Genomic DNA, 18,398 nt, shown 5'->3' on the forward strand with positions numbered 1-18,398 from the left:
TCCTTCTCAGATTGTACGAGACACATTTCACTGATAAAGATGAAATCTTAAAAAAAAAAAAAAAAAAGCCAACACTAGACTTTTTCAATAGTTTCTAGGGTGAGGCCAACACTTTAGCAATGGTTTCTTAGTAAGTTGTGTGTCCCTCACTGGCTGTGGTCTCCCTGAGAACAGGGACCTTGTATTCTCCACCTTTAATTCCCCCACAGCCTCTAGCACAAAGCCTGTGCATAGTAGGTCCTCACAATCAATGTTAACTGACAATGGGGTTCTACTTGCTCAGTAAACGAAATCTGCTAGCAGTTTAATCACACGAAGCTGCTTCTTTTATAGGACCAAACATGATCATATATTGGAAGTTTCATAGGATTAAACCCAATACTATCCCTATATTACTAGCTACTTTCCACATACATTATTCCTACTATTCCACATACATTTCCTAAGAGGCACTGTGTGCCCTCCACTGTAGCCACACTTAACTCCACTTACAAGTGAGGAAAGAGGTATGTAGATCAGTTAAGAGATTGCCAAAGCCAAGTCATTAGTTGAGGAATAGCTAAACCTTGTATGTACTATTGGTCCCTAAACCCTATATGTTAGTCAGGCACCTTTCCATCAAAAGTGAAAGAAACCCAATGTAAACAACCTTACACGGAAAAGTAGATTTAGTGGCTCATAAACTAGGAAGTTAAAGGTTGGGGTTTTTTCAGGCACGGGAACTCAAATAATAACAATGTCCTTTTTTTCTTTCTCTCTCTCTTTCCATCTCTTTGTTCTGCTTACCTATCTTCGTTTGTATATTGTATACTGGCCTCATTCTCTTATCACAGGCTTTCTCTACACACAAAAGCAAGAGGCCCTAAATCTGTCCCAGTGCCCATATACCAGCTCCCATGGAAGGATATGATTGACCTTACTTAGGCCGTATGCCCAAGGCTGGGCCCAATCCCTGTGAGAGAAAGATTGGATTTGGCCGAAGCCTAGGTCATGGGTCTACTCCCAGGGTCAGCATCATGGACTGAATATCTGCGTACCCCCAAAACTCATATCTTGATACCCGCCTCCCAGTGTGGCAGTGTTGGGGAGGGAAGCCTTTGGAAGGTAATTAGGATGAGAGGAGTTTGTGAAGACAGAGCCCTCCTGAATGAGGTCAGTGCCCTTATAAAGATCACAAAAGAGCTTGCTCGTCTCTGTTCTCTGCCATGTGAGGATACAGGTCGGCAGTCTACAACCTGGAGAGGGTTCTCACCAGAACCCAACTGCGCTGGCACCTGATTCCAGACTTCCTGCCTCCAGAACTGTGAGAAATAAATTTTTGTTGCCTTAAAGCCATTCAGTCTATGACACTGTGTTACAGCAGCACTAACTGCCTAAGACAGCCAGGGATGAGGCTCTATTATTAACAAACAATCCAGTGGAAACACCTAGGATAGAGATGAAGAAATTTCCCAGCGGAAGGAGAAGAGAGGCAGACAAAACTACGATGTCCAGTATTGTCTCGCTCATTCGTCCTCAAGTGCCCCCACCATCCTGCCCGTGAGCTCCAAAACACTTCATTTGCTGATTAACGAACTAGGTCCTTATTACAAAGTTGGTGTTCATGAGGCTGAAAGACCAGCTCACCACTTACTCTAATTTGGACAGTGCCACCCTCCCCCACTCCTCCTGCCCCCCTAAGAACAGGATGGATCCATAGCTTGCTTCCTGTTGGGAGGAAGGGGCTATAGACTATCCTGTGACCAGGTCAGACCTGGTCAAGGTTCAAACTCAAGCGCCCCTTACTTTACCCCAAACCAAACAAAGCTGTGTATGGACACCAGTCCAAACCTACCACACCTAGGTGAACCTGCAAGAGGTGAGAGCTAGAGGGCAAGCCACATTCCATTTCTAGAATGAGCCAAAAAACACAGGCTCTTCTGAATTCATTTGGGGAGGACCAAGGTTATCAGAAAATGACGTTAAAATAGTCTGGTTCTGCAGATGTTCTTGTTTCATGGCAATATGTACCCAGCGATTTATTGATAGGAAAGAAAATAAGTGATTAAAGGCCTATAGAGGTGTTCAATGAATATTTGTTGAATTGAGCTGGATTAAATTCAGCGTGGTCTGGTCTTTCAATTAAACAGGCCAGCGGGCCACGCCTGGCAAGTTTAGCTGTCTTTCTGAAAGGCGAGTGGCAGATCTGGTCGCAGTTAGGAGACAGCAGGCACAGTGTCCTGGCAGAAGTCGTGTGTGCTTTGCAGCCCAAAGGGTGTGACTTCATCCACTATGCAAGATGGTCTGAGAACACCCCAGGGCGGGCCAAGGAAGGGGTTTTGGCTTTCAAGAATACCCTTACTAAGCAACCACGCTCTGCTGTGTGCCCTGTTAAGAGATCTTCTCTAGTTTCAAGACTATTTTCTTAACAGAGGGTGCCACTTTAATATCCTGCCATGGCACTAAACAGTATAGATCAAGGGCAGCCTGGGGGAGAACCAAGACAGGTTTAATGGCCAGGGTCAAACATCTTGAAAGAATATGGCCTCAAGGGCCGGGCCCAGCACTTCTGAGACTGCACAGTGAGAAGAACACACAGGGATCCAGAGAACAAGGTGCCATCCTGTGGCTCCTCAGAAGTTTTCAGCCGCTTCTAGGGATCGCGGCACAGGGGATTCATTGAGCATGACTCTGGGGGAATGGCTGTCCCTTCAAGGTTGTCTGCTCACAAGGGAGTTTTCCCCAGAAGCTTTTCCAAAACCACTTCCTGGGGCGCCTGGCTGGCTCAGTGCGTTAAGCGTCCAACTTCAGCTCAGGTCACGATCTTGGAGTTATCGAGTTCGAGCCCTGCATCAGGCTCTGTGCTGACAGCTCAGAGTCTGGAGCCTGCTTCCAGATTCTGTGTCTCCCTCTCTCTCTGCCCCTCCCTCACTTGCATTCTCTGTCTCTCTCTCTCTCTATCTCTCTCTCTCTCTGTCTCTCTCTCTCAAAAATAATTTAAAAAATTTAAAAAAATTTTTTAAAAAACCACTTTCTCACAAGAAATTCACTGCCGCCATTTTGGAGCTGTTTTATACACCAACAGAACAGTTGGAGGATGGATAGTGGTCAACGGTCAGGCCAGTGCCTGTTGTTGTTGATAAAGAATGCTAGCCCTCGGAGAGCAGGGCACCCAGGCTTCCAGTTTGGGAATGAATAAGTCATGGGGAGGAAAAAAAACGCTGTTCCCATTGGTGGAAACCACGTCTTGAGTGATTAATGCCGGCTGCACACAGTGGAACCAAACAATAACAAGTAACAGCACTTACACGGCACTTAGGACGTGCCAGGCACAGTTCTAGAGGCTTTCCACATGTGAACTCATTTAGTTACACAAAAGCCCTGTGAAGTGCGTGCCATTATCACCCCTGTTTTATAGATGAGGATCACACGCGGTAACTGGCAGTACCCGTGTTTGAAAGCACACGGTTTGTCACCAGAGGTCATTCCCTTAATTGCTGTAAACACCGCCCCCAAACAGGTGTCTTTGTGGTGTAAGTAGGATAAGCATAGAGAATGTAGGTGGAGTGCGTCCAGCATATATTATTACTGTTACACCATGATATAATGTCTAATCAACATATTACAATTAATAAACATTACTAAAATTATTATTTTCAAATAATTGATGATAAAGATGATCTGATTTGACTAGAAGTCACATAAGAACTGGGGCGCCTGGGCGGCTCAGTCAGTTAAACGTCTGACTCCTGATTTCAGCTCAGATCACGATCTCATGGTTCATGAGTTCGAGCCCCACATTGGGCTCTGCACTGACAGTGTGAATGAAGCCTCTCTCTCTCTCTCTCTCTCTCTCTCTCTTTCTCTCCCTCTGCCCCTCCCCTCTCTCTCTCAAAATAAATAAAACTTAAAAAAAAGAAAGAAAGAAAAAAGAAAGAAAGAAAGAAAAAAGAAAGAAAGAAAGAAAGAAAGAAAGAAAGAAATCATGTAAGAACTGGTAACAAATGAACTGGACAAGCGGTGGCCAAGTTTCTGAGTCTGTTGCCAATCCCGAGTCACTGACGTACTGATTTGCAAACTTGTGTCTCACTTCCCCAGGCTCTGCCCATGGAGACAGCTCCTCAGGCTTTTTGGTAATCTGGTTTTGACATCTTCAGATGAAACTCCAAGAGCACGTTATTGCTCTAACTGAAGTTGCTGAATATTAAAATAGCGGGACTTTTCAACCACCTTCAAATGCGGCTTCCAGTTGCTTCCATGTACAACTCTAGGAAGGAAACTGTGTCATCACGAATGAAAACTTAGCCGGATGTAGGTTTCATAAGAATCGTTTAAGTGTGAAGGCTGAGAAATGTTATGGCCAATATGTGACTGCTCTGTCCAGCCACCAACAAACCGAAGGACGGGCTCCTTTTGCAAGTGAGGGGACAGGAGATTTGGGTCATATGTGGGCACCACCAGTCCAACGCTGAGAGTGTCACCACACTGCCCCAGGGCGTGACTTACCAACAGGCTCTGCCTGTCTCCATCCACAGCTGTAGACATGGCCCAGGACGGATGAGAAACTGCTCCTCACTGGGCTTTCACTGAACTTGGGGACTGCCAGATAAACAAGTAGGATTGGGGTTTATTTTTGTTTATTTGTTCGTCTGTGTGTTTATTTGTGTTTTAGCCAGAGCAGCTTTCTGACTGCCACCTACAGAGAATTTGGAGGGACGAGGGCTTTATCTAGAGGTTTCTCTTTCCCACTAGAGCACACACTGCCATTTCAAGAAGCATTTCTATCAGCTGTAGGGGTTTGCTTGCAAGTTTTTGTGTAGCCATTAATGTTAAAAACAGAAGCCACGGTATCCGTTGGCATTTCAGGCATAAAGGAAAACTGTTTCCCTTGTGAAGAAGGCCCCTGTGTTTCCAGCAGTGCCCCAGATGCAATGTTTGTTTTAGGTGGAGGGAAAGGAAGGCAGGCAGAAAGGGAGCCGAGAAATGGCTTTTTTTCTAAGGGTGGCAGATCATTAATAATCGGTGAAGGATGAACTCGAGAAGCCTCAGTGCACATATTTCTAGGGCTGAAGTTGAAGACTTCATTAATATTCTAGAGGAAGATTGCTCCCGTGAAGTTTCCTCTGGGCCTCCAATCTAACTCAGCGCCATGTAAACTGCAGAGGAGCAATAGATTCTGAGATTAGCTTCCAGAACTTTATCAGTGGACTCGGGAGAAGTGCGGTTCTCCACCCTAATGCAGAAATAAGCTGGTTTGCTTTGCTGTTAATCAGTTCCGGTTTCGCCTGTTTTGAGTCTCCAGGCTTATATATTGTAGCAAAATGCTGAACATCCATTTCTTTGGCAAATGTTTAGCTCCAGTAACATGAAGTGTGCCACATTTGTTTTAACCATGTTTAGAACTACTTCAACATGACAGTTTATCAGCCCAGGCCAGAGGCCTTTCACGTCTTACTTTAATTCGTCGAAAATCGGCTTACCCTTAGAGGCCCGAATGCACGGATAGAAGAAAACACAGCCTCTCTGTTTTGGCTAGAGAGGGATGGAAGGAGAGAAGAGGGTGGGGGGATTTCTCATCACACAATGAACACACACAAGTATCAACAATGGCCCCAGGGATGGCTAGGAGGTGGACACCCCGATACCTGGCTCTGGGCATGGGGTGAAAAGGGGAAAAAGAGGAGAGACGTCATTTTCTGCTCATTCTGTGTATCTTGGGAGTTGTGCATTGGGAGGTGGAAGATGGCATACGGAAGGAAAGACAACCAGGGAATGGGGAGGAATTCCTTTGTTTTGTGCAAAGTCTCCCAAAGAGAGGGAAAAAAGCAAGCAAGTAATAAATAATATGCCCACATGTACCCCTGAGCCAAAACAACCCTCAGAGTTGAGACACTGCGGATCTCCTGTCCCGCCGACCCCTCCGCCATGAGCAAGCCACTTGTCCGGGTCGGTGGGTGGCTTTCCTGCCCTAACACTCAGGCCTTTGGCCTTTGTAGAAATATCTGCACTGGTACTTTGGAGCATTCTGATAAGAACAAGCCCTGTTTGTTTAAATATTAACTTCCCCACCACTTCTGCCCCATTTCCATTCTACCCTCATCCTCTTCCAACTTTTTTTTTTAATCCCTTAAAGGAAATGTCACTGAAACATAAGGAATAGATCATTAGTATGTCTAACGGTAGACATTTTTTATTATGGAAAGCTCTGAATCCATACTGAACAAAAGCAACTGTTCAGAGCTCTCAAAGAAAAAAAAAAAATTGCCCAGCAATTTTAAGTTAATGGGCAAGATTAATGGATTGTCATATAATGTGAAGGGAAAGTATTAGAAAAAAACGAAAGTGGCTCTGCAAAATTGGTTTGGAATTGGAGTCTACGTGAAGGCCCTTCAGTTGCAGGATTACTGTCTGCAGGGCTCGCGGCTAAGCGGGATATTAATTTGAAAGCCATGCCTTGTACCGATACCCAGCACTTAGTGGTTGGTTTTATGTTAAAAATGCTTAGTCTGAAGCCTGTGCTGAAAGTTTGCCCAAACATCTCATAGTTGATTGCACACCCGAGTGCCTGGGGGCTCTGAGCCCACACCTCAAGAATGTGGGTGATTGGGTGACATTTTGGCTCCACACCTGGATTTGTCAAGGCCTCTTAACGGCTGCTGGGAATGTGCCCTGCCTGGGGCCCGCTGCCCTCCCCCATCACCCCTCTGACAGATTAAAACACAACAGGGTCTGTTGCCTGACTGACACATTCCTCTCCTGTCTGCCTCTGAAAGGACTTTATTTAACAGTCCTGGAGTCGGGCTTTTGACTGACAGATTGTGAAGGGTAAAAGTCATTCGGTTCCATTAAGCCCTGTAACTGCTCGGGAACAAAACACCTTTAAAAAAAAGTGTCGGGGGGAGGGGAAAATAGAGCTGTGGAGAGTGGGGGCATGAGCTTTAGGGAGAAAAAAAGGGGATTCTTTTCAGGTTCAAAAACAATCCTTCTCTTTGCCTTCTGTCTATCAATTAGGGCGGCATTCCCAGAGGGAATACAGGCCTGGCCTCATTGGTGTCATTCAGCCGCCAATCTCCTGACAGGGACACCAAAGGGCCTCATGTAGCGCTGCGGAAACTGTCTGTCAGGCCATCAGCAGCTGCTATGACGACATCACCTCTGTTTTTCTAGGACTATTATAGAGAAGGGGGGGGGGGAGGTGGGCAGGGGGCTCACCCATCAGAGTCTAAGTCTCAGCTCCAAATCTCTGCTCATATTTTCCTTTTACAACCCCCCGCATCTCTTCAACCCCAGGGTGAATTGCTTCACAAAAACATCATTTCCTTGCCTGGCTGGGCTACGGGGTAAATAACTTGCCAGCCAAGGACACGGTCTTAGGTGTCAAAGAGGGGTTCTACTTCTGGGAAAACTGAAGTCCTGACTGAATACATTCAATGACTGGTTCACACGAGCCCAAAGAAACGCTATTAGTGGTGGAAGGTGGACCCACCACCGAAAGGCCGGCATAGGCAGAGCTGTGTGAAAAGCCCTCGGCCCCACAAAGGGCTTCCTGCCAAGCCTTAGCCTTGTTTGGGTTCCTGTGGCTTTCGTTCCCCCTTGAGTTTTGCTTGGAGCCCAAAGGCTCAAACGGAGTTCAAAACCCTAAGCCAAACTCAGCTCCAAGCAACCACTTCCCATTTTTGTTTTTCTGCCTTGCTCTCTCCTTTCCTCAAGGCCAGACACACACACAAGCTAACTTGGGTTCGCCCCCAAAGACTCCTCGGCCTCAGCCGATCACCCTGAAGACCCAAAACGACAAAGAAGGGGTGCGTTTACCTGAGCTTCCTGGCTTCACTGGCAAAAATTGCCTTATTGCCTCTTACCCCCTCCTCTCCTCTCTCTACCCTCTCTGGATTCTGCCTCAAACAAGGGAGGTAAATGCGAGCCATGATGGCCTCCTACAAAGATACGTGGTTGTCTTTCCGTGTCCTGTGATGGCAGCATTTGTGACTGCAAGCATTTTCCTGGTAGCCTTTGCACATTACAGGGAGCTACATCCAAATGGTAATGGCAGCACTTTGGACCAAACTGAGTGCTGGAGAGAGCCACTGCCAAGCCCCAAGGCTGGCTGGCCTTTCTGTTGCAATACTTCTATGGTGCTTCAGGGACAGGGATTACAGGGCTTCCCACTTTCACATAAACCGTACACGATGTTTAGCCAAATCCTGTAAGAACATGTACATAAAGCCCTCTCTGTGCTGCCAGGGCCATGATATCTATCTCTTTTCTGTCTCTTATTTCCTCCTTCATTCTGAAGGCTCTGCGGGGGTCCCATACTTCCTGAACATAAACCCCATCTGGAGTGGCTGAAGTCCATCCACGCAGCAATACCCTGGTCTCAGGCATCCAGATGCTGGGTCTTGGAATATGTACCACCTACATGAAGACTGTGCCTGGGGATATTTGGAATGAACTAGATTTTTGGCACTGGGGCTCTATGCAGAGGAGCAAGTGGGCAGCATGATAAGAGGTGACTTGATTGTCATCTTCCTGCTCTATGGCCTCAGGAAGACACACTCAGGAGCCAGCCCTTTGCCATCTGTACCAACAGAAGTTGCAGCAGTCATGGGAGACACTAAGGGTTCACTAACGAATAAACATTTCCAAACTGCTTTGCAGGTCTTTGGTTGCGATCTCTGCACATTTTCATCGCAGAAGCTGAGAGGAAACCAACCTAAGGGATTGGGCAGATAGGCAGGGATACACACAAAGAGGTCTAAATTCCTGGGGGGGGGGGGGGGAGTGCCACCGAAAAAAGACTTCAGTTACTATCTAAAAAGATACAGGGAGCATTTCGCTCAGGATGGATTACTTCAAAAATGTCACTTGGAGTAGCCCCAAGTGAGCAGATGCTTGGAGCTCCTGGGTGCTGAATGGCGACCTGGGTTCCCATCCAGGGGCTCCACGTCACCCTCCAAAGCCCCATAACCCCATCCCTCCTCCTCATGATTTTTCACAAGGATTTCAGATCCAGTGTTGTGAGATGCTCACACTTCTGGCCTTACCACAGACAACGGGTTCCAAATGTTTCTCAGTGGAAGGCCCAATAGTATGAGATCTGAATATCAAATCATCTGTGTTGGAAAGACAACCATCTTTGTTTACTACTTTCTCAAGGAATTCCTGACTGCACCCAACCAAGAGGTTGACATAGCCCTCTCTGGCCCCACATTCCACCATCTATTATATCAGGGACTGGACTTAAATGGTCCGTTGGGTCCTCGATGACAGTAAGGCTTCCTTCCTGGTGTATAATATCCATTGGGTACTATCTTTGTGGATTGTATATTCTTATAGTAACTTCCACTGACCGGTTACATTGGGAATAACCTTAAACCAAACCTGTTACAGTTCAAATTCAATGGAATAAGTGGTTGCTACCATTTAGACTCTATATTAGACAATTCACTCTTACTTATGTGCGAGGATACCCCCACTGCGAACCAGTCTACTCTTGTCAGATTCTTATAAAAGAGCAATAAAATCTATCCTAAACACCACTCTTCTGTCTTTCATTTTCTCTCCCATGCAAACCAAGAGACTCGGTAAGAGGCACTCAACATAATAATACCTAACTTCTTCCCTACTCACCAACTCAGGAAAATGCTGAGCCAGAAACATAAATGTTTACTTAGCAGGTTGCCTTGTGCTAAGAGTTCTGTCTTTCCGTCTCTCTCCACAGTGGGACAGGAACTGAGGATCTGAATGACCACCTGTAATCCCCACTGGAACAAATCCTGTGAGGATGGCTCTAACATGTTCCTTGGAATGTTACGAATTTCTAAAACATCATATATACCCATATTCAAAGGTAAATTTCATTACTTTTAAAATTATCCACTATTTTCTATTAGCCACATTCACAGCCCTCATGATAAAACAGCAATAAGTTGGAAGGAATTGAGATACAGAATGAATCGGAAAAAACAAAAATAATTGACTAAGAAAAGAAATCCAATATATCAGCCTTAAATTTAAATATGAGAAGTATATTCTTGGCACTGCACAGAAGCATTTTGGAAAAGCTCATTTGAAAAAATGAATGAATTGATCTGTTAAAAGTACAGAGACAGCTGGCTGTCAGATCCTTAAACAGTAATAAGGCTAAATTTTTCCAAGACCCTGAACCTCAACAATGATCTTAGACCAGGGATTAAAGATACACAGGCACATTAATCTTTGCTTCACTTTCCCAGACCTCATGGATTATAATGAATTTACTAGAATAATCATTATCTAGGAGAAGACTGGCTTTTTAAAAGGGAACTTAACTAAGAAAAGTAAAGTCATTCTAAAGATAAAATTAACTCTGGTTGGGAGTAATGAGCATTGAGTGCCTTCTTCATAGCAGTGGACTATAAATTTAATCCAAATATGTAAGATTTCCCTTGTTTCTTTCATACAGTTGACTGGCTTTGAAAGATATTGTGCCCTTTAACTTTCAAACACTTGTTTTGCTCTTAAATATACAAGGAGAAGGAATGGAAGGAGATAACGGAACAAAGGAAGAGGTAAGAAAGTAACATGGCTCAGCTTGTTCCTAAGGTTAATAATGATGCATCCCTGATATGAGCATTTGTCATTAGCTCAGCTGAGGGCTGGACAAGCCATGGAGCCCAAAAGCTGGATTGGAACAGCACAGAAATGAACCAGCCACAGATGATTTTTCTCAAGATGCTGGTGTCCAGTAAATCCTTAAACTAAGTAATGAGAAAAAGTTTACCTTATTCCAAAATGAAGTTGAGTATCATGGTGCTTCCACAGCCAGAAAGAGCTAATCGTCAAATTCTGTCCCATGATCTTTTTTCTCTAATGTTTAACATTTATTATGGTTTATGCATTTAGAAACTGAAGCAGTTCATGTGAAAGAGCTGTTTAACCTTTTGTGAGAAAACAAATTCTCACAAAGCGCAACGCCCTGGAAAAACATGTGCTTAATTGGGACCAAAAGCCTAGCATTGTTGTATATTGGAAATGAATGTGTTTCATTGAATTTCATGGTATTTTTATTATAATTTGAGAGTCAGTAATAGATATTAAAGATTCTTTGGCAGAAGATCTTTGTTTGAAAATGTTCCAAGGTTCAAAGCTCAGTTTTCTTGCTCTGCACCATTTGCTTCTCTGTCAAGTAGTGTTGACAAGTTCACAACACCAAATAGCCAATTGCTGTTCCTTTCTGGAACCTCCTTATCTTTCTTGGGAAACAGAGAGCTTTTTGAAATTTCCAAGTTTCTTCTAAGACTCTGGAGATGAAAGAATCAAGAGAGAAGAATCTGGCTCATCTTGGTTTCCATTTGTTCCATACACTTGATCAGAACGTGATAAATTCTCAGATTTCCATGAGAACTGATCAACACATCACCTATCATTTCAGCAAAGGTTGACAGGTGAGATGTTAAAAGATATCACGCCTTTAGGGCACAGTCCTAACGTGGACTGTCCTTACGTGGCTCAGTCACGTAAGAATCCAACTCTTGATTTCGGCTCTGATCATGATCTCTCAGTTCATGCAGTTGAGCCCCACATCAGGCTCTGTGCTGGCTCTGTGCTGGGATTCTCTCTCTCTTCCTCTCTCTTTGTCCCTCAGTGCTCTCTCTCTCAAAAAAATAAATAAATAAAAGATGTCATGCCTTTCTTTCTAACAGTCTCTCCCACAAGGACACCATGGCTTAGGCCCTGTCCTTCTTTGTAATTCCCAACTACATCATGTGAATGGTATTTCATATTGGTCTTTCCAGGACAGAATATAGCTGTGGCCTTTCTCTGAATGCCTGATCAAGATTTTCTATGAAGTCTTAATCGTTTTCCCTCTTTGTTCCAGGACCCAAGCTACAGAAAAAATCAAAATCCAAGCTGGGAGCCAATCAAAAACCTAAAACCATCGTTTTCCAAACTGATAGGTTTGGAAACATTGAGCAAAGTAAAACTTTTCTTCAGTTCTTTTAGATGCACATTCATTAAAGCCAAGAGTTTTTCTACTTTAAGTACTTGAAGTATGCATATAATTGGCTGTTGTTCTAGAACAGTCACCACGCATGCAGTTTTAAATGGGTGCCAGAAAGCACTATCGTGCTCTTACTGTTGGTGTGTCATTGACAATTTGGGCTGCCTGTGTGCATGAGTGTCTTTCCTGCCGGATTGATGCGTTGTCTTTGCAGGTGAACGTATGCTGTGCTGACGGTAGTGCCATGATGAAGCACCTGCATTCTGAGCATCAGATCCTCAACTGTGCTTGAAAAATACTTGGGGGCGGGGCACCTGGGTGGCTCAGTCAGTTAAGTGTCTGACTTCAGCTCAGGTCACGATCTCAAGGTCCGTGAGTTTGAGCCCCGTGTCAGGCGGTGGGCCGACAGCTCAGAACCTGGAGCCTGCTTCACATTCTCTGTCTCCCTCGCTCTCTGCCCCTCCACCACTCGTGCTCTGCCTCTCACTCTCTCTCTCTCTCTTTCTCTCAAAAATAAATAAGCATTTTTTAAAAACTACTTTAAAATACTTGAGACAACTGTGTGGCTCTGTCAGTTAAGCCTCTGACTCTTGATTTCAGCTCAGTTCGTGATCTCACTGTTTGTCAGGTCGAGTCCCGCACTGGGCTCTGTGCTGACAGCACGGAGCCTGCTTGGGATTCTGTCTCCTTTTCTCGCTTCCCCTCCCTCACTTGCTCTCTGTATCTTTCTCAAAATAAATTAAAGTAAACTTAATTTTTTTTAATGAAAATACTTGAAAGAGAGTAGGATCCCCAAAATAACACAATTATGAATTTTAAAAATTTCTATATAAATCAGGGCAACTCAAGCACCCACTCCCTACCCTAAATATTAGCCACCACACAGAGGAGAGTTCAGGAACCATCACATCTTCCTTTTAGGTTTGGATTGGAGCTTATCCTATCACCAGAATTTTTTTCTTGTAATTGATTCCTCTTTATTACTGGTTTTCTATAAGTATTTGAGTATAATTTCAGATCTTTTTTAAAAAGCTCATTTTAAGCAAACTCGTAACAATGGCAAAGAGTCACTTTGAAATCAGTAAGACACCAGAGCACAAAATATACACGTACTAATTAACCTTACCTTCATGTTTATACTACGTCTTTAGCCAAGTCTGAAATGTTTTATGTATCATGACATTTCCCCTCCTGTGAAGAGTCTATTACCTTTGCTGAAACTGTATTTTCATCTCCATTAGTTAAAAAGCAAAGGAATTTGGCCCAAAATGCAAAATATTTTAAGAAATGGGGGTGCCTGGGTGGCTCAGTCGGTTAAGCGTCCAACTCCGGCTCAGGTCATGATCTCACGGTTTGGGGGTTCGAGCCCCGCATCAGGCTCTGTGCTGACAGCTCAAGAGTCTGGAGCCTGCTTTGGATTCTGTGTCTCCCTCTCTCTCTGCCCCTCCCCTGCTTGCACGTGCTCTCTCTAAAAACTAAACATTAAAAACAAATGTAAAAAATGGGAATGAGCTGTTTAAAAATACATACCCACCACCATCAGGAGCACTTATAACAACACAAAGGCAACATTTGGGTAGCATGTCTTTGGCTGTTTCCAGAGTCCCAATGTGAAGTGGAGACACTGAGTTCAATTATGTAGCTATTTTGGTTTGGTTTGCCTAGCTTGAATGATTGGGATATTTGTCCCAATTATTCCCTAACACTTTGTACATGCAGATGGAGGCTTACCTTGTGATTGGGTGCAGAACCTTCAATGGGGAGATGGGAAACTCAGATTCTGTGTTTAAGTGGCCCAATGATTAAGCCTGTAATGTTGACCAAGTTACATCCACTGCGTGCCTCAGTTTATTCATCTTACAAATAGGCAAAGAGAGAGAACCCCCATTTTATTAAAGCCAATCAAGATGACTGGACTTAAAACCCTCTTCTGCAGCTTTGAGAGTAAATGGGACATAAAAACGAAATAATGTGTTAGACCAGGTTTCCTAGTAAACAGAGCCAGAAGCAGGAATTAAGTTCTGTTGCTTTCTTTGGCAGGTATAGTCTCGGGGCAACAGAAGTGAAAGGAAAGAGAAGCGAGGCAGGGAAGGATAAAAAGCAAGGCCAAGTGATGCTTCACGGTGGGCCTCAAAGAATCTGGAGCGGGAGGAGGGAGAGGAAATGTTTTTACCAATTTCCTGTCTATCTCCTGTTTGCCATTGGTCAATGAGTGCACCATGGGGAGTTAACACCCCGCACTTCCAGATTGAACCATCTAGTCCCTATGACACAGCCCATGGCCTGCAGGGCAGCATTCCATCAGAGCCAGGATGTCACAGAGAACCAGAGAGGTGGGTGTGTGACAGCATGGCGTCAGGCTGCAGAATGATGTCAGCCCTCAGCGAGTGAAAGCCACAGGAGGGACTGAGCAGAGAGAGCGGCTGAGAGCCTGGAGGCAAAGCAGAAAGAATATGAAGATATTCGTGAGATGTGTCCAGTACAAATGCAATTAGCCAAGTTGAATCCCTACTATAACTACAGGTTTGGCATACCTGTAAGTTAGGAAGAACTACCAAAGTGCCAATCACTTTGCCAAAGAACATGGCGTTGGCCAAAACCAAGGCCGTTGACGTTTCTGACTTTGAACAGCAAAGTTAAAATACGTTCTTAAATACATTGTTTAAATGGAAGGGACACGATGCCAAAAGCATAGATGATTTTAAGCCTTTCCAGAAGCCACCATGTCACCAATATCAAGGGTGTGAAAACCTCACACTAAGAATTAGCCCAGCTGTTCCCATAGCTAGAAATTCACAATAGTCACCATGTATGAGTCTCTGCTTCCCTGGTCATGGGTAGGAATGCCCTAGGAAGCAGGGCAGAAGCAAAATTCATGGGCACTGTCTTTCTATTAACGAGCTCACGTTTGAGTTGGGAGGGCAGGAGCTATTTATTTTTCTTTGTATGCTCAGCTTCTGTCCTTCCTCCTTCCTTTTTTTTTTTAATCTTTATTTATTCTTGAGACAGAGCACGAGCAGGGGAGGGGCAGAGAGAGAGGAGACACAGGATCTGAAACAGGCTCCGTGCTCTGAGCTGTCAGCACAGAGCCCGACGCGGGGCTCGAACTTGTCAACTGCACGATCGTGACCTGAGCCGAATTCGGACGTTCAACCCACTGTGCCACCCAGGCACCCCAGTTCTTCCTCCTTTATAACAATGGTGCCCTAGATATTGTTTGAGCACCCACCCTCCCCCTCCTTGCAGTTTAGGTAGGACTGACCCCATCCCCAGCTTCAGGGCATGTGCCCCACGGCTGGCCCATTAGAGCCACATGACTTGTTCAGGAGTGGTTCACAGCCAACGTGAGCCAATTTAGCAGACAAACGTGTCTTCTTTTTTCTTCTGGATTTGGAGCTGGGAAGATCTATTTGTAGGGCTGCTGGCAGCCATTTGGCCTCACCAGGCAAAGCATGCCTGAGTAATAGAGCCAGTTCAATGGAAGGCAAAACTGAAAAACGGAGAAAGACTGGATCTCAAGAGCATTGTTAAAGCCTCTGAATCCAGCTGAACTCTTTGGTTACTGAGCCAATCAAGTCCCCTTTTTGCTTAAAGTAGTGTGAGTTGAGTTTTCTGTTACTTACAGCTGAAGAATCTGAACGCACAGGGAGACAGACTCATGAGTAATCATGATGCAGTGTGATCAATCCTCACATGAAGAGAGAAACTAAATAAATGCTTGGGGAGCCCTGGACAGAAAGTACAGCTTCTTTGGATCTCTATTAGTAAAATGACTGGGTCTGCATAGATAACCTTTAAAGCCCTCCAGTCCTGACCCCATCCCAACACTCTATGGCTCCTGAGGGCCTCCCTTCGGTGTCCAGGACTGCTACACAGGGCGTAAGCACACTCATGACCATCCATTTACTTTTCTCCACATTCTAGAATGTTCCATCAGATTATCAACACGGTGGGTCACAGTTTGTAAATGCAAACCCATAGCCAATTAGTGGAAGAGGAGGTGAGCCTGCCAATCGATAATCATCAGACCACCTCAGACACTTCCAAAACTTACCTCATGACATTCCTGGGTCCTTAGGTAAATCCTTAGACTTGAGGCTTAAGAAAATGAATCACACATGTGTCTTCCTCTCTGATGTGATGATGTGCAATCGTCTGGGTGAAGCATCGTAGCTGTTCTACATAAATACAAGAAGGATTTGAATACATAAGATGATGAGCAAGGTAGGAGGGACAATAAGAATCAGAGAAAGTTCCAGGAGTCGTCATCATTCTGGCAGTGGACCACTTTCTGGGGTTCCTTTCCTGTAGCGCCTACAATAGTTTATTACAAATAAACACAGAGTTAATCCAGAAAATGGCTTAGTCTCCTTCCCTGAACATGCAGATCCTTTAGCCAGAGACGGGGGCGGGGGGGCTCGTCCACACACCAGGTGTCATCTGGACAAAGGGGGTTTCTGCTCTCCTCGCTCTCCAGGCTAATTGCACATTTCAGACGCAGTGGAAATAAAAACCCGTCATCCAGTCATCCACTGCTGCTGTCGACGCCAGCACTGCAGTTCTCAACAGAGGCAACTGGCTCCCGGCCATCCACATATTCCCACCTCTCACTGCGGTCATCATTCTGGTCATTAGATCGCAACAATAGTAGCCAGATAACCACAGTCAGAACAGAGAGAGAGCATTCTTTAATGCATTCCCAGTATGGACCTCCCCAGTGTGGCTGGTCACACTGAAGAAAAATCATGCAATTATTTGTACCACCACCTCTGTGTGTGTGTGTGTGTGTGTGTGTGTGTGTGTGTGTGTGTGTCAGAGAGAGAGAGAGAGAGAGAGAGAGAGAGGATGGGGCAGGGGCAGCACCTACTAGTAGCCAGGTATTATGTTAGGTACCCTGCATGCATTATCTTGTTTTGTTTTCACAATCATCCTGCCACATAAAAGCTCTATGGTCTCTATTTTACATAGAAACTGAGGCTCAGAGATATTTGCTAACTTGCCCAAGGTCACACAGCTAACAAGCAGTGGGAACTGGCCTCAAACCTGGAGGCGCATTCTTACCCATTACGCTCAGCTACCTCCCCTAGCTTTTGTTCTTTTCCCAGAGGTGATGTGATTCAATCCCACAACCCGCCCAGTTTGGGGGGTTTTTTTGGCCTCACAGAATTTCTTCCATGACCCCACTCCCAGTTTGTTCTGCTTCCTAATCCCGAGATGGAAAAGTTACCAGATGAGACAGACAGTATACTTGTAACTAAAAGAGCAATGTCATTCCCAGAGTGCTACTGGGAATATACGAAAGTGCTCTGTGTTTATCAGTAAGCAGATAGGACATACGTGAACTCAACCTCTGACAATGTATGCGCATGTGTATTTGGGTAGATCCAACACATGAGATCCTCTCAAAAAAGATCTTGAGAGAACTTTTATCCATCCAACACATTTTTATTGCATATCTCCCACATGACACTGGACCAATACTAAATGACTAGTTTGATCTTTGCATTTCTGGGGCAGACACGTAGGCAGGTGCAAATGGAGGGAAGAACAGACAAACTTCACAAATGTGCTGCCAGCCAAATCCTTTGACTGCCATGTGGAAAGACCAGAAATATAGGGAAAAGTTTTGAAGGAAGTAACATTTTAATTAAGCCTTGAAGGCTGAGAAGAATTTTGACAAGTGTAGAAGGGGAAGAAGAAATTCCAGGGGACACTGGGGGTTAAGAAAATAAGGTGGTAAGCTGAAGTCAGATCTTCACCAGAGAAAATAGTCTAATCTGATCGGTAGGTAAGAGGCCATTCGGGACTCTTGAGAGGAGCTTGACAGACAGAAGGGGCCAAACCATACAGGACCTTTACAGAAGACAGGGGGTGTTTTTGTACACCCGCCACCCATATTGCCTTTAGACAGCTGCTCCTCCTTCACTACGTGTGGTCCCAGTGGGTCTGTCATCACTGAGTCCAGGCATCCACAGTCGTGGGGTGGGCACATGGCTCGGGAGGACCTAATCAGAGCCGGCATGAATGACTGGTCTAGGGCTGGACACAAGATCCTAGTAGGGTCAATCAGGGCTTTCCTGGCTTCACACAACGATAACAGAAAAAAGAAGTGCTTCTTTCTTCCTATGTTGAAAGATTATCAGTTTGCATGTGGGCGGCCATCTTCCCCACTTTCTGAACAGACTGTGCCTGTAGGGTGAAGCCCTGACAATGAGGGACCTGAAGCCAGGAGGTGACAGAGAGAGAGACAGGGCCCAGAAGATGTTGATTGAGCCCCTGCACCCACCTCTGTCTGAGGCTCTAGATCCATCCTTAGACTCCTCAGTCACGTGAGCCATTAACTGATCTCCTTTGAGCTAGTTTGAGCCAAGACTCCTGACCAGTTCGGCTACGAATGTTATACTAAGGAGTTTGGGCTTCCTGAGGTAGGGCTGGGAAG

At 45.0% G+C, this 18,398-nt stretch overlaps 1 long non-coding RNA gene across 1 annotated transcript in view; it reads right to left on the reverse strand.

Annotated features, from left to right (window-relative positions):
* LOC132679297 (uncharacterized) overlaps window positions 1-16,129 on the reverse strand; it is a 72,951-nt gene extending 56,822 nt beyond the window's left edge. The window contains exon 1 of the long non-coding RNA XR_009610065.3: window positions 16,014-16,129. This is a non-coding gene — a long non-coding RNA (uncharacterized LOC132679297). The remainder of the gene's footprint in view (window positions 1-16,013) is intronic.
* Between the last annotated feature and the right edge of the window lie 2,269 nt (window positions 16,130-18,398).

The sequence above is a fragment of the Panthera onca genome, chromosome A2, assembly GCF_046562875.1.
Source record: "Panthera onca isolate mPanOnc1 chromosome A2, mPanOnc1 haplotype 2, whole genome shotgun sequence".
NCBI lineage: Eukaryota > Metazoa > Chordata > Mammalia > Carnivora > Felidae > Panthera > Panthera onca.